The following is a 12,500-nucleotide window of genomic DNA, read 5'->3' as shown; positions in this document are numbered from 1 at the left end:
AGTGGGCCCCGTCAGCCTTCCCGCCACAATGGCAGCGCCCCTCGAGTGGCTGATGTCGCACTTTTCACTCGCGAATTGTTGAGAAGTCTGGAGAGCACATGAAAAGGCGACACGAAGTCAATATGATTTTTGAATTATTCTAGAAGCTCGTTTTTGCTCTTTCGCTTTCACATTTTATTGAAAAAAGTTTTATTGAACACTAACTTCAGATCAGCGCGAATATTTGTTTAAAAGTTTATAAGCACATTATAACCTCCCCTTTCATCTCTCTTCCTGTTGCTCTCCTCCCCGTTACTAACTCCTACCTACTCACTTTTGGTTCATAAAATTACTTTAACGTAATTTACGCGTATTATTATTATTATTATTATTATTATTATTATTATTATTATTATTATTATTATTATTATTATCATTATTATCGTCATAATTATCATTGTCATTATTATTATTATTATTATTATTATTATTATTATTATTATTATTATTATTATTATTATTATTATTATTACCATCAATATTATTCTTTACAGTTCTTTCCTCTATGACATTCAGGAATTAAAGATACATTAGAATTTAGGAGCTGTATTTTTTTCGTCGGCCATTTACTGTAATTCCTGTTGAGAGAGACATACGAACAAACTACCACTGAAAATGCAGGGTGGAGTCATGAACACAGGAATGGACGGGACACGGAGACTGGCAGAGGTCATTACTGAATACGAGGATAAGACATGGGATGAACAAATAAATAAATTGAAATCCACAACGAAAACTGACCCTCTACTTCATGAACGAGGCAACGACATAATGACTCCTTCATGCGACGTGTTGGTAAATTCAGGAACACAACTCTCTTCTCTTTTAACCTTCCTGACTCTTCAATTTAATCTGGAGAGGAGTAATAACACGCACCAGCAACTGAATCATTGACCGAAGGCTGTCTTGGTGAGTAGCAATTAAGTTTCTTCATTTCAATAATCTTTTTCTTTAATTTCAATAAGCTTTTTCTTTAATTTCAATATTTTACTTAGCTTTTTCGTCAGTCCCCTCATGTCAGAAGAAAAAGACAACAATCGAAAAGGAAAGTAGAGTAGAGACGGCACAGCTTCGAGGTCAATAGAAAGAACTTTATAAGCATCATAAGCCTTCCGAGGTCCCCACCAAACATGGTACAGAGAAACTCATTAGCAGAAGTCTTGATAACCACAAGCATAATTAATTACAAGGATTGATTTCCGGGAAAGAAGAGCGTCAGTACTGCACAAAATATCAGAGAGAGAGAGAGAGAGAGAGAGAGAGAGAGAAACATCAGAACTAAATATGGAAAAAAGAGATGAAGGCCATTTTTCTTACTTTTATTTTATTTCCCTATTTTATTTTATTCTATCTGTTCATTCTTGAAAGTTCTAGCTTTTGGTGAAGTATGGAATATTCTTGGCATGGTTCCTTATACGAATAGATACGGTGTGAACTTCAGAGAAAGCGATGACTGTTACTCGTATAGTGCCAACATGTTTCTTATCCTCAGTACTTAATGCTAAATTCAGATCGAAGTACTGCGCTGAGGATCGAACGACGGATATCCTACAAAAGCAGTGAATATGCCGTTGAAACAAGAATACTATGTAGGGTATCTGTTCCTTCCATTGAGCAGAGACGCAGTTCCAAGAGAAACTTTCCTGTGCATCCAAAAGGAGGCCTAGAGAGTTGCGATGAAGTATGGAAACTAGGTTACGGCCGTGACAGCGGAGCGGGAGTTTAGTAGTACAAGTGAATAGTGATTCTGGGCGAGTCTTCAAAGTCCTCTTGAATACAGGTAGGATGTTGTAACAGCTGCTCCAGGCCATTCAGAATAACCAAACTGGTAGCTTATTCACAAAGTTTGTTGAGAGAGAGAGAGATGAAATCCAAGGCTGGTGAGGCATTCATATTTCCAATGTAAATTTCCAAGAAGGTTGAATGAAGGAATATGTGCCTCATTCGGTGGCCTGATTAAGTTTAGAATTTCACATGGTCAGCAAAATGAGAAAAAAAAAAAATACAAAACATATTAACTTTTAAGTCTTCGTGGAACGGTGGAAATTTCCGGTATGAAAACTGTGAGCACGAGATAATAGCTTTTTCTTTATGTGAGGAGTCTGCCCTAGGAAAATAAGTTATAAAAAAGAAGTCCCACTGAAGCTGCCAATCTCAATAGAGAACAGTCAAAGAAAGATTAACAAACATTTGAAGAGCGTCTTGAAACCTTCCTCTTGAAAGAGTTCAAGTATAATATATTCACCATTATCTCGAAACTCACAGTTAGGAAGCAAGATGAGGCAATACACGCAAATCTGTCCGCGGCCTCAACCAACCGAATCTCGCTGATAAGAGAGTTTGAGATTTGAAAAATGAGGAGTGATTATCAACAAAATGTATTGAAGACGCTACGTGGTGCACAACTTGATCTAGAGAAAGTCTGATGAGCTATAAAAACAACTCTTAAAGACGTTGTTCTGGAAGTGATAAAACGCCGCATATCAAGAGGGATGGCTCTCTCTCTCTCTCTCTCTCTCTCTCTCTCTCTCTCTCTCTCTCTCTCTCTCTCTCTCTCTCTCTCTTACACACACAACTAAATGGACAATCCTCGGCCGCCAGGAGATTTTTGTTACCTGCATCACATCATGGTCTCGTGCTGCAACTTTTTGGTCATGTATCGATTAGTTTTTCCTCTCTTCTTTACTGTTATGAGTTTAGATGATGTACTCGCCCAATTGATGATGATTGCCACTGCTGGATGAGATGAGGAGCTTGGTGTGTTGGTAGCGTGAAGGACTGGTAGTAAGCTTAGTAATGTTGTAACGTGGAGGACCGGTAATGAGCTTGGTAGTTCTGGTAGCTTGGAGGTGGTGGGTAGTAAGATGATATTGCCGATGTGTGCGAGTAAAAGACACATATGATGAGAGTTCTTCTTGATTTAATAATAGGTGGAATGTACACATTGACACGAGACGAGATTACAACGTGACGATTGATTGTTCTCTCTCTCTGAACTGATATGAAAAAATGACTAAGCAGCGTCTCTCAAGACTGACTGCGACTGAGCGGAACTGAGTGAGAGACCAAGATTGACTGTTCGTGACTGCCTCTCGGACGGGAACTAACTGACTGGCTGACAGGGACTGAATAACTGAGAGTGAGACTACCATGTGGGCTATATTTATCTAAGCTAAGTGGATCACGTTTTAGGTTTTGGGGTGAAGAAATGACCAATGAGATGCCAGAAAATGAGGTGAAGGAGCCAATAGGATATCTCGTTATTTTAGCCAATGACCAGGATGGAATACTCAGTGCGAACACAGATGTTTTCCCTAAGGACTGGAAGTGGGTGTGAAATTCCCTTGAGAGGTAGAGAAGGAGAAGAAAGGTTAAAAATAGAACAGACTGGCTGACCATGGGCACAAGTAGGATGAATATATGAACACACGCATGTGGGATGTATATATATATATATATATATATATATATATATATATATATATATATATATATATATATATATATATATATATATATATATATATATATATATATATATATATATATATATATATATATATATATATATATATATATATATATATATATATGAAATGGTGAATATACATATAAATAACAATAATTGTTAAGACTGATACAGTCACGTGTCATCGATAAATGTTAGAGCTCATGTTGTGGATGTGAAAAAAAATAAATAAATAAAAAAAAAAAAAAAAAACTCGTATCTTATTTATAAAATTTATAAAAATCCTAAATGTCTCGATCTGTGCCTTATTTCTGTTGGGACTTGCACGTCATCACATCAAAAATAGAAGCTCGCTGCTCCTAACACAACGCAATATGATAAAGCTGAAATATAGCGATAATTGTAAGTGGAAAATTAATTCTAGTTTGGGCGAAAAGATAAAAGCAGCAGATGGGTTGAAAGGTGGAGCCTCTCTCGTTTATTATCCATGTTAGAGTCTCGCTGGTGTCAGGCTTGCAGTTTTGAAGTTATTTCATATTTAATTCAAGTTGCCTCCGCTGAAGCTTGATGTTTTATGTTTTATATGTGTGTGTTTTGTGGCGCTTCTTTCTTGTTTTACCTGTCTTAATGAACATGCTTGTGTCTATTTTATATGTAGGAGGGACAGCGGCCATGGGCAACAAAAATCCAATAACAAAAAAAAAAAAAAACCCACTGATATGCCGGTTCCCGAACAGGATCCGAGACGGTAGTCAAAAATTGAAGGATAAGTGTCTTGAAACCTCCCTCTTGAAGTAATTCAAGTCATAGGAGGGTGAAAATACAGAAGCAGGCAGGAAGTTCCAGAGTTTACCAGACAAAGGGATGAATGATTCGGAATACTGGTTAACTCTTACATTAGAGAGGTGGACAGAATAGGGGGTGAGAGAAAGAAGAAAGTCTTGTGCAGCGAGGCCGCGGGAGGAGGGAAGGCATGCACTTAGCAAGATCAGAAGAGCAGTTAGCATGAAAATAGAGGTAGAACACAGCTAGAGATGCAGCAATACGGCGATGAGAAAGATGTTGAAGACAGTCAGTTAGAGGAAAGGAGTTGATGAGACGAAAAACTTTTGATTCCACCCTGTCTAAAAGAGCGGTATGAGTGGAACCCCCACCAAACATGTGAAGCATACTCCATACATGGATAAGGTCCTTGTACAGGTTTAGCACCTCGGTGGGGGGGATGGAGGGAAGGTGAGAAAAACTGGCAGAGACGTCTCAGAACGCCTAACTTCATAAAAGTTGTTTTAGCTAGTGATGAGATGTTAAGTTTACAATTTAGATTATAAGAAAAGGACAGACCGAAGATGTTCAGTGTAGGAGAGGTGGACAATTGAGTGTCACTGAAGAAGAGGGGATAGTTGTCTGGAAGGTTGTGTCGAGTTGATAGATGGAGGAATTGAACTTTTGAGGCAAAGAACTATAGCAAGTTTACTCTGTCCCAATCAAAAAAATTAGAGAGATCAGAACTCAGGCGTTCTGTGGCTTTCCTGCGTGAAGTGTTTACTTCCTGAAGGGTTGGACGTCTAGGGAAAAGTGGAAAAGTGCAGCGTGGTATCATCAGCGTAGGAGTGGATAGGACAAGAAGTTTGGTTTAGAAGGTCACTGATGAATATTAGGAAGAGAGTGGGTGACAGGACAGAACCCTGAGGAACACCACTGTTAATAGATTTAGAAGAAGAAGAATGACCTTCTATCACAGCGGCAATAGAACGTTCAGTAAGGAAAGCCAGAAGATCACCAGTAGAGCGGCCTTGACGGAACCCATACTGGCGGTCAGATAGAAGGTTGTGAAGTGATAGATGTTTAAGAATCTTCTTGTTGAGGATAGATTAAAAAACTTTAGATAGCTAGTTGGGGTGACCTGAGGAGGTATTTTGCTGATTTTCCTCGAAATGACTACTGCTTCCGTGTCAAAGACCCGTCTTTGTGCTCTGAGCGCATAACAGAGGTGATAGTGTCTGGCATGGAGGTGTACATTCCTCACTCTTTTTCTCGACCTAAACCTACCAAACCTTGGTTTAACACAACTTGTTCTCGTGCTATACATGATAGAGAGGTGACACACAAGAAGTACTTAAGCCTTCCATCACCAGAATCTCATGCACTTTATATTTCTGCCCGGAACATGTCAAGTCTGTTCTCCAACTACCCAAAAACTCCTTCATTAGCAGAAAGTGTCAAAATCTTTCAAGATCTAACTCCCCTCGTGACTTCTGGCATCTAGCCAAAAATATCTCCAATAACTTTGCTTCTTCTTCTTTCCCTCCAATGTTTCAACCAGATGGCACCACTGCTATCACATCTATTTCTAAAGCTGAACTCTTCGCTCAAACCTTTGCTATAAACTCTACCTTGGACGATTCTGGGCTTGTTTCTCCCTCTCTTCCATCCTCTGACTACTTCATGCTACCTATTAAAATTCTTCGTAATAATGTTTTCCATGCCCTCAATGGCCTAAACCTTCGGAAGGTTTATGGACCTGACGGGGTCCCTCCTATTGTTCTCCGAAACTGTGCCTCCGAGCTTGCACCTTGCCTAGTCAAACTCTTTCAGCTCTGTCTGTCAACATCTACCTTTCCTTCTTGGTGGAAGTTTGCCTACATTCAGCTTATTCCTCGAAAGGGTGACCATTCTAGTCCCTCAAACTACCGTCCTATTGCTTTAATTTCCTGCCTCTCTAAAGTTTTGAATCTATCCTCAACAGGAAGATTCTTAAACATCTATCACTTCACAACCCTCTACCTGATTGCCAGTATGGGTTCCATCAAGGCCGCTCTACTGGTGATCTTGCTTTCCTTACTGAGTCTTGTTCATCGTCATTTAGAGATTTTGGTGAAGCCTTTGCTGTTGCCTTAGACATATCAAAAGTTTTTAAAAGAATCTGGCACAAATCATTGATTTCTAAACTACCCTCCTACGGCTTCTATCCTTCTCTATGTAACTTAATTTCAAGTTTCTTTTCTGACCGTTCTATTGCTGCTGTGATAGACGGTCACTGTCTTTCTCCTAAATCTATTAACAGTGGTGTTCCTCAGGGTTCTGTCCTGTCACCCACTCTTTTCATATTATTATTCATCAATGACCTTCTAAACAAAACTTTTTGTCCTATCCACTCCTACACTGATGATACCACTTTGCACTTTTCCACGTCTTTTCATAGACGTCCAACCCTTCAGGAAGTAAACAGTTCACGCAGGGAAGCCACAGAACGCCTGACTTCTGATCTTTCTAAAATTTCTGATTGGGGCAGAGCAAACTTGGTACTGTTCAATGCCTCAAAAACTCAATTCCTCCATCAATGAACTCGACACAACCTTCCAGACAACTATCCCCTCTTTTTCAAAGACACTCAACTGTCCCCCTCTTCTACACTGAACATCATCGGTCTGTCCTTTACTTATAATCTGACTGGAAACTTCACATCTCATCTCTAGCTAAAACAGCTTCTATGAAATTAGCGTCTGAGACGTTTTTCTCACCCCCTAAGCTGCTAACTCTGTACAAGGGCCTTATCCGTCCATGTATGGAATATGATTCACATGTCTGGGAAGGTTCTACTCATGCTGCTCTTCTAGACAGGGTGGAATCAAAAGCTCCCCGCCTCCCGCGGCCTCGCTGCACAAGATTTTCTTCTTTCTCTCACCCCTATTCTATCCATCTCTCTAATGCAAGAGTTAACCAGTATTCTCAATCATTCATCCCTTTGTCTGGTAAACTCTGGAACTCCCTGCCTGCTTCTGTATTTCCAGCTTCTTATGACTTGAATTTCTTCAAGAGGAAGGTTTCAAGACACATCCTTCAATTTTTTATTACCGCTTTGGACCCTTTTCTGGGACTGGCATCTCAGTGGGCTTTTTTATTTATTGGATTTTTGTTGCCCTTGGCCAGTGTCCCTCCTACATAAAAAAAAAAAAAAAAAAAAAAGGCAGGAAATTAAAGCAATAGGATTGTAGTTTGAGGGATTAGAACGGTCACCCTTTTTAGGAACAGGCTGAATGTAGGCAAACTTCCAGCAAGAAGGAAAGGTAGATGTTGACAGACAGAGCTGAAAGAGTTTGACTAGGCAAGGTGCAAGCACGGAGGCGCAGTTTCGGAGAACAATAGGAGGGACCCCATCAGGTCCATAAGCCTTCCGAGGATTTAGGCCAAGGAGGAGACGGAAAACATCATTGCGGAGAATTTTAATGGGCAGGATGAAATATTCAGAGGGTGGAGGACAGGGGGAACAAGCCCTGAATCATCCAAGGTAGAGTTTTTAACAAAGGTTTGAGGGAAGAGTTCAGCTTTAGAGATAGATGTGATAGCAGTGGTGCCATCTGGATGAAATAATGGAGGGAAAGAAGAAGTAAAGTTATTGAAGATATTTTTGGCTAGATGCCAGAAGTCACGAGGGGAGTTAGATCTTGAAAGGTTTTGACACTTTCTATTAATGAAGGAGTTTTTGGCTAGTTGGTGAACAGACGTGGCATGGTTCCGGGCAGAAATATAAAACTCATGAGATTCTGGTGATGGAAGGCTCAAGTACCTTTTGTGGGCCACCTCTCTTTCATGTATAACACGAGAACAGGCAGTGTTAAACCAATGTTTGGAAGGTTTAGGTCGAGAAAAGTGTGAGGAATGTACGCTTACAAGCCAGACACTACCACCTCTGTTATGCGCTCGGCACACAGAGACGGGTCTCCGACACGGAAGCAGGAGTCATTAAAAGGAAAATCAGCAAAATATGTCCTATGGTCCCCCAAACTAGCAGAGGCAAAACGCCAGAGGCACCTCCGCTTAGGGGGATCCTGAGGAGGGATTGGAGCGATAGGACAAGATACAGATATGAGATTGTGATCGGAGGAGCCTAATGGAGAAGAGAGGGTGACAGCATAAGCAGAAGGATTAGAGGTTAGGAAAAGGTCAAGAATGTTGGGCGTATCTCCAAGACGGTCAGGAATACGAGTAGGGTGTTGCACCAATTGCTTTAGGTCGTGGAAGATAGCAAAACTGAAGGCTAGTTCACCAGGATCGTCAGTGAAGGGAGAGGAAAGCCAAAGCTGGTGGTGAACATTGAAGTCTGCAAGAATGGAGAACTCTGCAAAAGGAAAGAGAGTCAGAATGTGCTTCACTTTCGAAGTTAAGTAGTCAAAGAATTTCTTATAGTCAGAGGAGTTAGGTGAGAGGTATACAACACAGATAAATTTAGTTTGAGAGTGACTCTGTAGTCGTAGCCAGATGGTGGCAAACTCGAAAGATTCAAAAGCATAGGGACGAGAGCAGGTTAAGTCGTTGCGCACATAAACGTAACATCCAGCTTTGTATTGAAAATGAGGATAGAGAAAGTAGGATGGAACAGAAAAGGGGCTAATGTCAGTTGCTCAGACACCTGTGTTTCAGTGAGGGAAAGAAGATGAGGTTTAGTAGAGAAGACGTGGTGTTCTACACATTGAAAATTAGATCTAAGACCTAGAATGTTGCAGACGTTAATGAACAAAAAGTTGAGGGGGGGTGTCAAGACACTTAGGGTCGATACCAGAAGAGCAGTCCGATATTTGTGGTCCCCTCCCCAGATGGGGACTCCGGTGAAGGAGTCACCATGATAATTTTGAATTTTGAGTAAAGGGTCTCTGCGTAATTAGGTGTTTGTAGTTTTGTGTGAAGGAAGAGAGTTGTCTTTAGAGGTGGGACAGCGGGGGACAGAATCCAGGTAACGTAGCTATTATCCTGATCGAACTAAACTACTTTATTTATTATTTTTTTTATATAACTTCTAGTATACCTCATTCTAGCAGTGTTTGAATATATATCCTCTTACATTACTATTATGCCCTTTTTTTTATCTGTTGATTATTTAAGGTAGGAAGGTAGAAACCCTGATAATCTAACACACCTGGCTGTGAGTATAAACCCGACACAACCATACCTATATGACTACGTCTTTATCTATTTGCATGTAACTTATGGTACGTATATTAGTTTAGTGACTTGTATAATTTCATGTTTTGGTAAATATATGTTCTGGTTTACTTTGATTTAGTTTAAATATTGGTCTTTTAAACCATCCAAGTTTTTTTTTTTAAGTCTCTTCAGTTATTATGTTAGTATTCTTTATTGTTTAGTTCACTTATCATTTTGTTTATATTCTATTTCCGCTCTCGTGGTAGCTTATCTTTAATCCTTCGAGTTTTGCCAGTTGGTGCAACCGTTCGGTTTTTTTGGGTATGGATATTTTCGTCGAAAGCAGAACGTAGTGCAGTACTTTGTTTTGAATTCTTTGTAGGGAGAGTGCTGGTGTTGTATGTACTGTGTTTATATGCAGGGTGGGTGGATTAGTAGTGGAAGACTACATGGAGCTTGATGTTTTGAGATAATACATGAAATCTTTTAATATTTTTGAGTGCTACTGTATATTTTTGTGTGTTTATTGTGCATGCTTTTTCTGGTTCTATATACCCCCTGCAATGAAACGGAGTCCGAGCAATGTGCCTTCCTCCGAGTATGAAATCTGTGTATGAACAAATACTAATTCGGTCTTTCTTATTGCCAGTGGAATGAACTACAACCTGAGTTTTTTTTTTTATAGTAATACTTTATTTTACTATTTGTCCACTTTATTTATTCAATTATATATATATATATATATATATATATATATATATATATATATATATATATATATATATATATATATATATATATATATACACACACTATAGATGTTTTTCGATTTGGATTTCAGCGTTGATGGATGTTCGGATGTCTGTGTTCTATGAAGCGCTGAATCCCTGCTGTGAGTCGGAACAAGACTGTTGTAATCAAAGTACTTCCTGATTCTTTTATTAATGATTTTCTCGTAAATATTTCGTGGAACACCCAATAAAGAGAATAGTCCGCAATTGACTGGGTTACTGGTGAGGTTGTTAGGTTCTGGGAATAGTTTAATATTTGTCTCTTTACATTGTAGCAGGAAATGGACCATGGATGGAGAGTTTAAATACTGTGTAAATTATGGTTATCGTATTGCCATTTTTGTTAAATTATCATCTTCCTTTCTACATTTTGTCAATACCTGGTGAGTTATTCTTTGTATTATATTGAGAGTAACACGTTTTGAATTCGCGATGTCAGGATGTTAGTGTTGTCTAATATTGCAATATTTGGATGTTTGTAAAGCGTGAGTCTGTCTGTGATATATACGTACATAGTGGTTAGCCGCCCTTTTATATTCCAATCGAAATGAAGGTTTTCGTTTACACTTACCTTAAAAGCATATCACTCCAGATCTGAATGCTGCTTCGCTTTCTTTCTTTTTTTTTTTTCTGTATATCGCATTCTGTTATCAGTTCTATAAGGCGAGATGTGGTTTATGTTTCCATTTAATCTATTCACTTGTTGACAGAAATCTTCAGGTCTTTCATAGTGTTTTCATGTCCTGTATTTTTTTCCTCCCAGTTCTTTTTTTTTTGTATTGTTTCACACAGTCACTTCAATCTTTTTTTATTGTTTTCTATGTAGCAAATCTTGTGTGAGACCAACCGCTTGCTTCCGCTGCTGTTTGTATAAGGCTTGAAGTGCACTTTCCGTTTTTATTTTCCCATTATTATTTCCTTATGTGTTGCGTCTGTTTTTATTGCAGGAATGTGCTTTCATGCTGTCTGTTAATATGGTGTATCATCTTTGAAGTGCTAAATATATTTCTGGTTGGGTGGAAATGTTATTCGAATCAGTTACCCTGATTTTATTATTTACATCTTTGATATCATCCCAATTAAGTTTATTATAACTGAATTAGGGCAAAAGAAATTACTAGCATATATATATATATATATATATATATATATATATATATATATATATATATATATATATATATATATATATATATATATATATATATATATATATATATATATATATATATATATATATATATATATATAAAACGAACCTCTTCTTGAAACACACACACACACACACACACACACACACACACACAGACACACTGGTTACAAAATTTTTTCCATGGCCTCTATCGTTTCCCCACACTTGAGGTAAGTTACAGATCAGAATACAATCTTTAGAATATCAGGAAAAGTAAAAAAAAATAAAATAAATAAATAAATAAATAAAATAAAATAAAATAAAATAAATAGAGAAGGCTTACAGCGTGAAATGTCAAATGTGTGCGCAAGGAAGGTCTCTGAGCCAGACACAAACGTTCGTCCCCGCTACTCTAACGCTCCACGCAACCAAAGAAAAAGAAAAGCGAAAAAAAGAATAAATAAATAAATAAATAAATATATAAGAATAGATAAATGAATAGATAAAAATAAATAAAAATAAAAATAAACAAATAAATACATAAATAAATAAATAAAATAAAAATCTGTCAATAAGTAAAACAAAACAGAGTAAATAGATAAATAAATAAATACCAGATAAATAGTAGAATTGACAAATAAAATAAAACAAATAGGCTTTCTCCATTGTTTCCTTACTCCGTCATTAGAGCAGTACTTGATGACAGGTAAGACAATATAATAAAAAGAAAAAAAAATGATAAAAATAATACTGCAGTTACGATGCTTTACACACACACACACACACACACACACACACACACACACACACACACACACACACACATATATATATATATATATATATATATATATATATATATATATATATATATATATATATATATATATATATATATATATATATATATATATATATATATATATATATATATATATATATATATATATATATATATATATATATATATATATATTCTTCTAAGCAACGTCAATTCAAAGTCTGCACCACTGCCGGAAATATTAATAATCCAATTCCCGACTTCGACTTTGACATTGGCTGCCTCCTCCTCCTTACTAAATGCAATATTGGAGCGGTACCTTTGAAAACGTTATAGATCATTAATTTTGTCTATTAATTTTGTTTC

Source organism: Scylla paramamosain, chromosome 1 (genome assembly GCF_035594125.1).
Source record: "Scylla paramamosain isolate STU-SP2022 chromosome 1, ASM3559412v1, whole genome shotgun sequence".
NCBI classification, from domain to species: domain Eukaryota; kingdom Metazoa; phylum Arthropoda; class Malacostraca; order Decapoda; family Portunidae; genus Scylla; species Scylla paramamosain.
The sequence above is the reverse complement of the archived record's forward strand: the minus strand, read 5'-3'. Positions refer to the sequence as shown.